This window comes from Mytilus galloprovincialis, chromosome 6 (genome assembly GCF_965363235.1).
Source record: "Mytilus galloprovincialis chromosome 6, xbMytGall1.hap1.1, whole genome shotgun sequence".
NCBI lineage: Eukaryota > Metazoa > Mollusca > Bivalvia > Mytilida > Mytilidae > Mytilus > Mytilus galloprovincialis.
The window spans coordinates 43,991,263-44,003,218 of record NC_134843.1 but is presented as its reverse complement, the minus strand read 5'-3'; positions in this window follow the sequence as shown (position 1 = coordinate 44,003,218).

Sequence of the window (11,956 nt, the reverse complement as noted above, 5' to 3'; positions counted from 1 at the left end):
TTTGATTTGTTGTTTATAATTGGAAAGTGTTTTTTAAATTGTTGTCTGTGCAAACAGAGAACATATTTTTATGCCCCACCTATAATAGAAGAGGAGCATTAAATTTATCGGTCTGTGTGTCCGTTCATCTGTCTTTCCTGCTTCAGGTTAAAGTATTTGGTCATGGTAGTTTTTGATGAAGTTGAAGTCCAAACAACATGAAATTAAGTACACATGTTTCCTATGACATGATCTTTCTAATTGTAATGCCAAATTAGAGTTTTGACTCCAATTTCACTGTCCACTGAACTTGGAAAATGATAGTGCCAGTAGGGCATGCCTATATACTATGGACACATTCTTGGTTTTTTTATGCCCCACCTACGATAGTAGAGGGGCATTATGTTTTCTGGTCTGTGCGTCCGTCCGTCCGTTCGTTCGTTCGTCCCACTTCAGGTTAAAGTTTTTGGTCAAGGTAGTTTTTGATGAAGCTGAAGTCCAATCAACTTGAAACTTAGTACACATGTTCCTTATGATATGATCTTTCTTATTTTAAAACAAAATTAAACTTTTGACCCCATTTTCATGGTCCACTGAACATAGAAATTAAAAGTGCGAGTTTCAGGTTAAAGTTTTTGGTCAAGGTAGTTTTTGATGAAGCTGAAGTGCAATCAACTTGAAACTTAGTACACATGTTCCTTATGATATGATCTTTTTTATTTTAAAACAAAATTAAACTTTTGACCCCATTTTCATGGTCCCCTGAACATAGAAATTAAAAGTGCGAGTTTCAGGTTAAAGTTTTTGGTCAAGGTAGTTTTTGATGAAGCTGAAGTCCAATCAACTTGAAACTTAGTACACATGTTCCCTTTTGGTTGATCTTTTTACTTTTAAGGCCAAATTAGATTTTTTACCCAATTTCACGGTCCATTGAACATGGAAAATGATAATGCGAGTGGGGCATCCGTGTACTTTGGACACATTCTTGTTTTTTATCAAATACTTATTGAACTAACACTTTATACATACAATTAGTCACAATTCTAGAAATGTTATTTGCAGCCTCAACATTATAGTTCAGCCTGTGTTTAAGTTTTAACTTTGTCAAACCTTCATGAAATAAGATGAAATATGGACAGAAGCTTGTTTATGATCAAAATACAGTATCCAGAGCAAAATATTTAAATATTTATTTTCACATGAAATTGAAGAAAAAAATCCTTTGAAATCCAGAACTAAAAATAAATCATGGATGACCAAGTTGTAATAACACGGGAGATTATTTGTTTTGCATCATCATCCTTCAGACAAGAGCCAAACTTAAGAATTCAATATTCCATGAAATATTTAATGCATGATTCAATATTCTTGCTTTATTAGATATCACGATTTTCATCAGAGTATCAAAGTAAAACTGAAGCTCAGTTGAAATCAATTGCCATAAGAAATTCTTAGAACCACTAGGAATATATTAAGTTGACAGTTGAACCATAGTATTTATATGCCTAGCAGAGATTGTGATATATTACATGTGGAGCAGGATCTGCTTACCCTTCCGGAGCACCTGAGATCACCCCTAGTTTTTGGTGGGGAACCGTGTTGCTTATTCTTTAGTTTTCTATGTTGTGTCATGTGTTCTATTGTTTGTCTGTTTGTCTTCTTTCATTTTTAGCCAGGCGTTGTCAGTTTATTTTCGATTTATGAATTTGACTGTCCCTTTGGTATCTTTCGTCCCTCTTTTACAGGAATATAGAACATGGACTATTTATAGATATGGGCAGTTACAATACACATTTTAAGCTCTCCTAGGCTATTTGAGCCCTTGACATACTTGGCATCGATAATAAACTTTTTCAAACATCTCCTGCTGTGAAACTATATGATCAATTTTAAGCAATCTTCTGCATAATCTTGAAAAAGTAGTACAAAAATGTACAAAATTTAGATTTTGTTTTGTTTCTGTCAAGCAATCAATATGGCCACCATGGCTACAAATAGAACATATTAAGAGTAATATGCATTTATTGTCTTATATGTTGAAAACCATTAGATATAAAGAAAATATAATGGGGCAAAAATGCTCAGAATGTTAAGATTTACCCACTTCCTATTAGCACCAATAGTATCAAATGAACTCCTTCTAGTAGGAGTTATTATTGCCCTTCAAAAATGATTTTTTTTTACAAGTCTCTTTGTTTTGCCTTTTATGTTGAAACTATGTTGAAACTATAATAGATAGACAGTAACTGTAATCAGATCAATATGGTTGTGAATGCAAGATCTATTAAAGAGGCCCCTCATGGGGGGGGGGGGGGGGGTCCTAGTAATCACATAATCACCATTTTTTTGCCAATATAATCACATAATCATTAAATATTTGCTTATCTTTAGTAATCAAATAATCATAAACTAAAAATACAGTCCTAGGTAATCAAATAATCATGAAATATTTGGCTTAATAATCAAATAATCATTAAAAAAACGGCCAAGTAATCACATAATCAAAAACCCCATGAGGGCCCTCATTAAAATTCCAATGTGACTGAAACCGTTATTTAAATTTAAATTAAAGTCTTGTATGAATTATTGCCTTTCTATTATCTAAATCATAGGTATGCAAAAAACGTTACCAGAACCAAAGATCTACAAAAATGCCTACATGCTTGATTAATACCATAATTAAACTCTTAATAGGAGTTATTTCCCATTGATTTTAAGTTCCTTTTGTAAAGTGATTTTAATTGTTGCCTTTCAATGCTACATCCCCATGCTCACATCGACTGACTTTTTAAAGATTTAAAATTCAAAGGTCTAATTTTTTTAATACAAATAGCAATAAGAAAGCTATGGCAGTAAGCTGGTAGTTTTAATCTGACCTTGACCTCATTTTCATTGTTCATTGGTGAAGGTTAAGTTTTTGTGTTTTTGTCTTGTTTTCACATACAAATTACAAAAGGTAAGCAATATTTGGTATATGGAATAATTGTAAGGTGTATATAGATATAGGAAGATGTGGTGTGAGTGCCAATGAGACAACTCTCCATACAAATAACAATTTAAAAAGTATGTCTGCTTGACAGGGTTGACCCTGACCTCATTATCCTGGATCTTTAAAAATGTTTATGTTATACCAACCAGGAACATATACATTGTTAGATATACTGTTGTATGTCTAGGTTTAATATACTTGTAGTTCAATCTTAATCTTTAACATTTTTAACGTAAAATCATGGTCAGTTTAGCGTGTGCACTGTTGTTGCGGGGAGCAATTTGAAAATTACTTTATAGTCTGCATTCACTTCAATGAACTTTGAAGGCTTTATGTTTGAAATATGATAATTCTTTTTTTACTGAAAAAACATATTTTGATCACAATGATGGCGGAAATAGTTATCAAAATAGAAGATGTTTGACTCTACTGTTCTTGTTGTTAGTTTAAGTGTTGATTAATGAATAAAATTCATTTAAAACTATGTATTTTAATTTATTTTTTTGAAGAACAGCTCGGACGGGAATTCTAAGGTTTTGCTTCACGTCACATAGTAAATACTGATAATGTTGTAAAACCAGTGCGCGCGACAGTGTTGTCCTGTAGGCAAATAAAAAATGACAAGATCGATTTTTACCACTTAATTTTGAAATCACGCAAAGCCTGTAGTGTATGACAGAAACGTCTCCGCCCCCTTGGGAGATTCCTGGACAGCATTACAATTGTTTCCATCACTTAACACGCAATAAATCATTTAATAACTATGGTGGTATTGAGAAGTTAATTAAATTAACAAATAGCCCCTGTTGACTCTTTAGATTTATGACATCCGTTTCAAATTGTCATAAATTTGATAATTAATTTATTTTCACAATCGTTGATTGTAGATGATTGATTTTCACGGTGCACGTGGTGCAGCGCCACGTAGATATTCTACTTAGCGGCGGCATGTTAATTATCGAGCTGTACGAAAGTTTCATAATGTTATTAAATTGTAATTTTATTCCAAGATGCGAGTGGCACCGATCACATTTGCATGACTTTATTTTTATTTTAACTCGCCCTCTGCTGTGTAAATGAAAATATAAACATATAGATATAGATATAGGAAGATGTGGTATGAGTGCCAATGAGACAACTCTCCATCCAAGTCACAATTTATAAAAGTAAACCATTAAAGGTCAAGGTACGGTCTTCAACACGGAGCCTTGGTTCTCGCCGAACAGCAAGCTCTAAAGGGCCCCAAATATTACTAGTGTAAAACCATTCAAACGGGAAACCATCTATAATCAACATAAGAAACGAGTAACACTTATGCACCACATCAACAAACGACAACTACTGAACATCAGATTTCTGACTTAGGACAGGTGCAAACAATTGCAGCGCATATATAAGAACCGAACAAATCTATGAGCACAAGGAAGTTTTTTTTTTTTAAAGTTTACACGTAAAAGCATATAGTAGTCTAGACTTTGGTTTTGATTGTCTTTCTATTTCTTCGATGGTTTAAACTTTTGTTAAACGGATAAAAAAAAGGTTCTACAGTTAAAAGGTATACAATGGTTGTACTAGTAGATGAAAGTACAACCGAAGCTTATACATGCTCTGCATATAAAAGATTTTATAATTTTATTATTTTGTATTATTAAGATAATAGTCTAACACACCTCAACTTATCCACTGAGAATACGAGCTCGAGGATAATAGCATCAATGTCATTATGTCAGTTGTCGGAAATGTCTATATTACACGTGTGAAATATTGGCTCTGATGCAACGCAGGGATCAATATTGTTATATCATATTTAATAATAGTGGGAAATCTACCACACCTAGGATAATCATGTTATATCCCTGTTTGTTTTTGGTGCTTATAGGATTATTTTACCTGAGATTTTCAACACTTTCAATCACAGCTTCCTTCTTAATTGTTATGACTTGCTTCCTAGATCATATAGAGAGGTGTTTATAAACATAAATCCTTGGGGTTATTTTTGAAATAGAAATAAAGAGATGTGGTATGATTGCCAAATGAGACAACTGCCCAAAAAAGTTCAAATGAAGTGGGTGTAAGCAAATAAAGGCAATCGTATATACGGCCTTGGACAATGAGAAAAAACCATACCGACTGTATAGACGGCTATTAAAGGCCCCGACATGTAAAATGGGAAAATCCAATGAAAAATTAACAGCCTAACTTATGACCCCCCCCCCCTCCCCCCCGAAAAACAGCTTTTCTAGTCGTAGATTTTCCTGATAAAACCGAGAACAACTGGAAAAAAGCAAACTATTTTATCTCAACCTAAAATATATATTTTCTTCCTGAAAAGAAAATTAAACCAGTTTTAATTAAGGAAGATATAGATTTAGAAGGTAATAAAGCTGTTATCTCATAATCTAATCACAAACTAGTCGCGTGGGACCCTCTGGGTGTTTTTCAAAGTGGTCGGACTACTTAAGCGGACACTTTTTAAGAAAAGGTAGACAATTATATAAAACTGATAACTACACATCTTTTAAGGTTAAGTTGTGGGTATAAAGAAAGTCCAAACATGAATTAAACCCTAATGTTATACTGGGAACGGTATATCGTCAATATGTATGTTTTGTTGATTGTTGGATGCTCAACGTCCAGTGGCAAATTTTTCATGGATGTTCAGGACAACACTGAATTTAAATAAACAAATCAAAAACACCAAAAGACTAATGCAAGATTGTCACACGTTTTAATTGTCTAGTCGACGTTTCAAAATATAGAGAATTTAATAACCTGTTAAGTTTTTATCTAGTCTGCTTTCTGAAAGGGTTGAAAAAATATCCTTATGTAATGCTGTTTCGATTTTGATTATTTTGAGATTTTTGTTGCTGATTTGTTTCCAAGTTGATCCTCCTGGACTCTATCCAGTTATCCGGCAGGGGCAATTAACAGAAGCATGGCCATTAGTGATGACACGTATCAATATCACCCTTATCGTCAGACATAACCTATCTGTGTTTACTTTAGTATTTTAGATATATTTAGCGGCAGTATGACAAAGACTGGTATCGGAAATATTTTCTTAATAGTGTCCTGTCTTTATTTATCATCCTTTGTCTACTTAGACAAATATTTGTATTTATTTAGCAGTTATTTGCTGGTTTAAAGAGCTATCAAATAATCTTTTTTTGATTTACTGTCACTATACACAAATAGTTTATATAAGGAGGCTCGAGGGTACAAAAAAATCAGCACAAATTTAAACATTTTTTTTTTAATTACAAATTTTATTTATTCCACTTTTAGTTGTTACTTTATGATATGGTACACAAATCAAAACCAAAAAAGTCTTAGTTTATATAAAGAAACGCTTTACTGGTCATGTTTATCGATGTGCCAAAAGTTCAGATCTTCCTTCGTCGACATAAAAGCGCCGACATTTGACAACCCTGGCGTATTCTGAAAAGTACATTGATGTATTTCAAAGTCCTTAGGATAATCGATAAATGAATTTAAAGTTCGTTGCATAAGGACATCAAGAGCTGTTGGCAATAATATAAATGAAAAATGATGCAACTTATTATCATTTAGAAAACAAGATCAAAGAGTTTAAACGGGTTTTATCTTTATTGTTAACATTGTATGCTGTCCGATGAAACGCTTTGATAGCATTAATCTTTGATTGACCGAATAATCTGACTGTAGATCATGTCATGTGGAATCTAATTTCAATAGTTTCAAGGATTAAGGTATTGAAATCGTTCTTTATTATGATGTCTATCAATGAATTAAATATATACAGAGAACACCCTTATGCCCTTACACACGCACACACACCAAAACATTAAGATTTCATATCGATATAAGTAAAACAACTTCGACCATGGTTCATATGAACAAATATAGTATACTAATAAATAAAAGAATATTTAGTTAAAGGGGATAGCCTAGCTTGCCGTACAAGGCTGACAAGGGAGATTCCCTTAATATCACACTTATTATTAATGTTATTTTATAAGAAGCTTTTTTGTGATAACAGTCCAAATAATGCTTCCATCGTCTGGTCAGTTTCCGTATCAGTTGTCCTGGACGAAATAAATCGACACAGAAGCTTTAAGCAATAATACCACATTTCCTTATTTTTATACAGAAGCAAGTTGTGAACAAACGGATACATGTTCTTGACTACAAATACACTTCTATAACAACCGACGAATCTTGGATTATACATGTATATAAGTACAAATATACAAAAGATGGTATGGTATGAGTGCAAAGGAGACAACTCTCCATCACACTCACAAAAAGTTATACCATTATAGGTAACAGTTTTGTAGTATAATAAATTCATGGTATTACCATAAAAGTAGTACGAAGATAGTTGTTATTTCAAAAAAAGAAACTGATATAAAGCTGCATCTTCCAAATTAATTGCAATTCAGTGGCGGATCCAGAACCTTTCTTTAAAAGGGGGGGGGGCCGCTGACTGACCTAAGGGGGGGCCTCTCCAGGCATGCTTCAGTGATTCCCTATATAATCAACCAAATTTTTCCCACGAAAGGGGTGGGGGGCGGGCCCCCAGGCCCCCACTTGATCCGCCTATGCAATTAGTATAACTGGTGCACGACATGTAACTCTCCAATGTTTTTTATTCAGAGAATAACGAAACCCTGTTAGCTGTAGGTGTTAAATTGTCACGATTGTCTTGTGGTCCTGCTTCCAGAACCATAACATATATTGGGGTTAAGCCTATGGGTGTGATAAACTTGGAGGATCAATGTATCAGCTGTTGACATGATCTGTTGTGTTAGCTGGAAGGGCTGTGTCAAATCTGAACTTTAATCTTCTAAACCACGTACTAATATATATATATTATCTACCTAGAAACCGCATGTTGAACATTGACTAATCTCATTCATAATATGTAATTAGTCTTTCGATTAAGTCTAAGACAGCTTGGTGTGTTATATTAAACACTTATTGAAAAGTTTATGTGCAAAAACTCCCCCCTTCTTTACACCTTTAAACAAACGTCCTTTTAATCTGCTATTTTTACGATTATCAACGAAAAAAAACCAAAATGAATCCAACGTCTTCTCTGAATGTTTAATTACGAAAAGTAATATTGGGACCAATGGCAGTTGACAGATTTTTCAGATTTCCCCAGATTTTATAAACCTGTCTACAACATTGATAATAAAAGGGAAAGTTAATCGGATTTTCGGTTGCATAATATGAGCGGTTATATTTTCCTTTTCGTGCCGACATTGTCCGGGTTTATAATCATATGAACGATAAATTGACACAACAGAAGAGTAGCTGGTCTCCGTCAAGAGCTTAACTTGACAGCTTATACCACCACTCATCGCCCTCTTAGACTGTCTAGATTAGTAGAAATACACATGAACCTGTTATCTTATGTCTTGGCAGGGTGAGAAGATCGGTATAAAATTGTGTAATTTCATATATTCTGACCTAATTCATTTAGATTATTCATTAAAATTTAATAAAAATGTGATGGTTTATGTCTATAACGTTATTTATGATAAGTAATAAGAACGTGGAAAAGCACAAAACTAGCTATAATTTGGTCGTAAACAGAACCGCGAATGTCTCGAGAACAGTTACATTTAAACGCAATGCCGGTAATGTTATGTTATGTTATAAATAAAGCTGTTATATACATACAACAAATGTCGTTTGACAATCTTCTTGTGACCTTTAAAAGTAGGGTTAAATTGTGTTTGTTTAATAGCTGCAAATGGCCATACTATCTTGTGCATTCCCTCTCCTTTTTTCTATTAGTTTAACTTTATTGCAAAATGCCCTGCTGATGTGATGTCTATGCTCGTTTTATTTTAATCGGCATGGTGTCCGTTGGAGTCCAAGGTTTGATAGTATGAACATTTGGGCTTTAAAGATGGAATGCTAGTTTCCCTGGCTGTTATTGATTCTTCAAGCATTTTAGAGTTAAATTTCTGGTGATAATAGTGTATCCAAAGATTAGGATAGCTTAAGTCGTATTTGGCACAATTTTCGAAAATTTTCGGTTAATAGTAACAGAGAAATGTCTCTGTTTAATGCTCATCAACTTTGTTTTTTATTGGACATTCCAACTGTTTTGATTCGACCGGCGCCACTGATAAGTCTTATGCCTAAAGACTTTCTCCTTTAAGTCAATTAACGAAAAGTGTTCCGTTATATTCATGTGTTCCTCAAAATAATCAAAGGACCATTGTCACCAAAGCATATACATAACGTATAAATAGTCAATTTTATTTTGGAATTAAAAAAGGGTTTATGTATACTTTTATGCATCTTCGCTAGCCAGGGTTAACGATCCAGTCCTCTAAAATATCAATTATCTGATTATTAATACTTTTTTTATATTTAAATAATATGTACCAATTTTCCTGCGTTTAATGTAAATTTCTAAATCTCCTTTCAGTTGAGAGTGAAAAATTGTATATTTCAGACCCAGACTATAATAATGAACTATACTTTGAAATCTATGGTACATGACAGTACTAAGAAACGTACTTATAAATTACTATGTTATTAATAAATGCATCTGTGTACTGTTTTCTGAAAGGAAAAAAGGCATTTAGAAAACAGGCAATAGAGCATACAATTATGTATTCACCAGGTCTTGTCTGTGGTTGACGTTTTTTTGTGTCATTAACGTTTTACTTATACGACCATTGCACTATATATAGCAAAATAATGATGTTCTATTGCAAAAAATGCACAACATATAAGTGACCCATTTTTAAAGATTGACCTTTTGTTATCATCATGATGGTACTTGCTTAAAGATGCCCAAGAAAATTAACCTAATTCTAACAAGAGTGCACACGCTGAAATGTCTCGCCTTCTTTACTAATCATTGATATTATATTGATAGTCTTAACTATAAAGCTTTGCTACAACTACCACATAAATTTAACATTGTCCAAGAAAATGAGGTCGAGGTCATATTTACCAAACAAGAAATACATTTACACCTTACAATCATTCAATACACAAACAAGATACGGACTTGAACACTAAAACTTAACCTTATTCACTAAAACCATGAAATGAGGTCAAGGACAATGGACATACGACAGACAAAAAATTTCGTAACATGAGTCATTTATATACAAAGTATGAAGCATATAGGTCTTCCACCAAAATATTAAGCTTTTTTAAAAGAAGTTAGCTAACGCTACCATCACCGGATCACTATCCCCATGTCGAGCTTTCTGCGACAAAAGTCACAGGCTGGACAAAAATTGAAAAAGAAAGACTTCAGTGTACTTAAAATGATCTATGATGGTTAGATCTATAATGACTGGATAAAGTGTTCTACACATTGCAGTCATATTTACCTGTACTGTTTAGGACATTGCTGTCTCATTGACCTAGACCCACATCCCTTATTATTTTTAACTGAATGAGTACACTTGCTAGTATTTTCAGTGGCGGATCCAGAACTTTTCCTAAGGGGGAGGGGGGGCCCGCTCAAGTCATGCTTCAATGATTCCCTATATAATCAACCAAATTATTCTCACGAAATTCTATATTTAAATGTTGTTGTATGTATCTTTTTCTAGTCCATTGATAAAAAAAATTCTGTGTTGATGTATGTATCTTTTGCTAGTCCATTGACCAGATAAATTGGAGATTTTTTTAAAGAGAACTGTTTGGGCCTGCTACAGGTTATGTGTCTGTTCCATTAAATAGACTTCATCTTTAGTTTCTGCTGTCATATCTTTGTTTTTCTGTTATTCTTTGTTTTTTTTTCATAGATCTTCACACATTGGACAGTTAAATTATATGTTAACCTATGTTTTTGGTTATCTGAGCTCTGGTTCATTAGCAGATCCATGGGGTTGAACTCCTCTTTTTTTTTTTTTTTAATTATGAGACTGTTTCATTGAAATGGATACAGAATCATGCAGAGATGAGCAAAAAAGGTCCTTGCCAAGTAAAAAGCAGGTTATGACAGCTTAATGTTCTGCAGATAATATACACAGGGAAACAGAAAACTTTGTTTGATGTGTGAGCTTTTGAGGCAACTGTTTGCAGGAAAAAAAATCTCTCATTATTTAGTTATCAATTAGCAGAGTAGCATTTTATTAAATATTTGAATTGACTTTGCTCAAGAGATAAATTTTGATTCTTTTGCAATTGAAGGAAAGCATTCTACAAGAATGTGTCCATAGTACACAGATGCCCCATTCGCACTGTCACTTTCTATGTTCAGTGGACCGTGAAAATGGGGTAAAATCTCTAATTTGGCATTAAAATAAGAAAGATCATATCATAGGGAACATGTGTAATAAGTTTCAAGTTGATTGGACTTCAACTTCATCAACCAGAGTGCACACCCTGAAATGTCTCGCCTTCTTTAATATCAATTATATTATGTTGATAGTCCTAAATATAAAGCTTACAACTGTCACATAAACTCAACATTATTACCAAGAAAACTAAACATTGATCAGTGAACCATGAAAATGAGGTCAAGGTCAAATGAACCATGCCAGGCAGACATGTACAGATAACAATTCTTCCATACAACAAATATAGTTGACCTATTGCTTATAAAAAAAACAGACTAAAACACACATACTTAACACTTAGCAATGAACCGTGAAAATGAATTTGAGGTCAAATAAAACCTGCGCAACAGACATATAGATAATAAAATATTTCCATACACCAAATATAGTTGACCTATTGCATATAGTATTAGAAAAATTGACCAAAACTCAAAAACTTAACTTTGACCACTGAACCATGAAAATGAGGTCAAGGTCAGATGACAACTTTCAGCTAGACATGTACACCTTACAATCATTCCAAATATAGTAGACCTATTGCATATAGTATAAGAAAAACAGACCAAAACACAAAAACTTAACTATAACCACTGAATCATGAAAATGAGGTTAGGTCAGATGACACCTGCCAGTTGGACATGTACACCTTACAGTCCTTCCATACACCGAATATACTAGACCT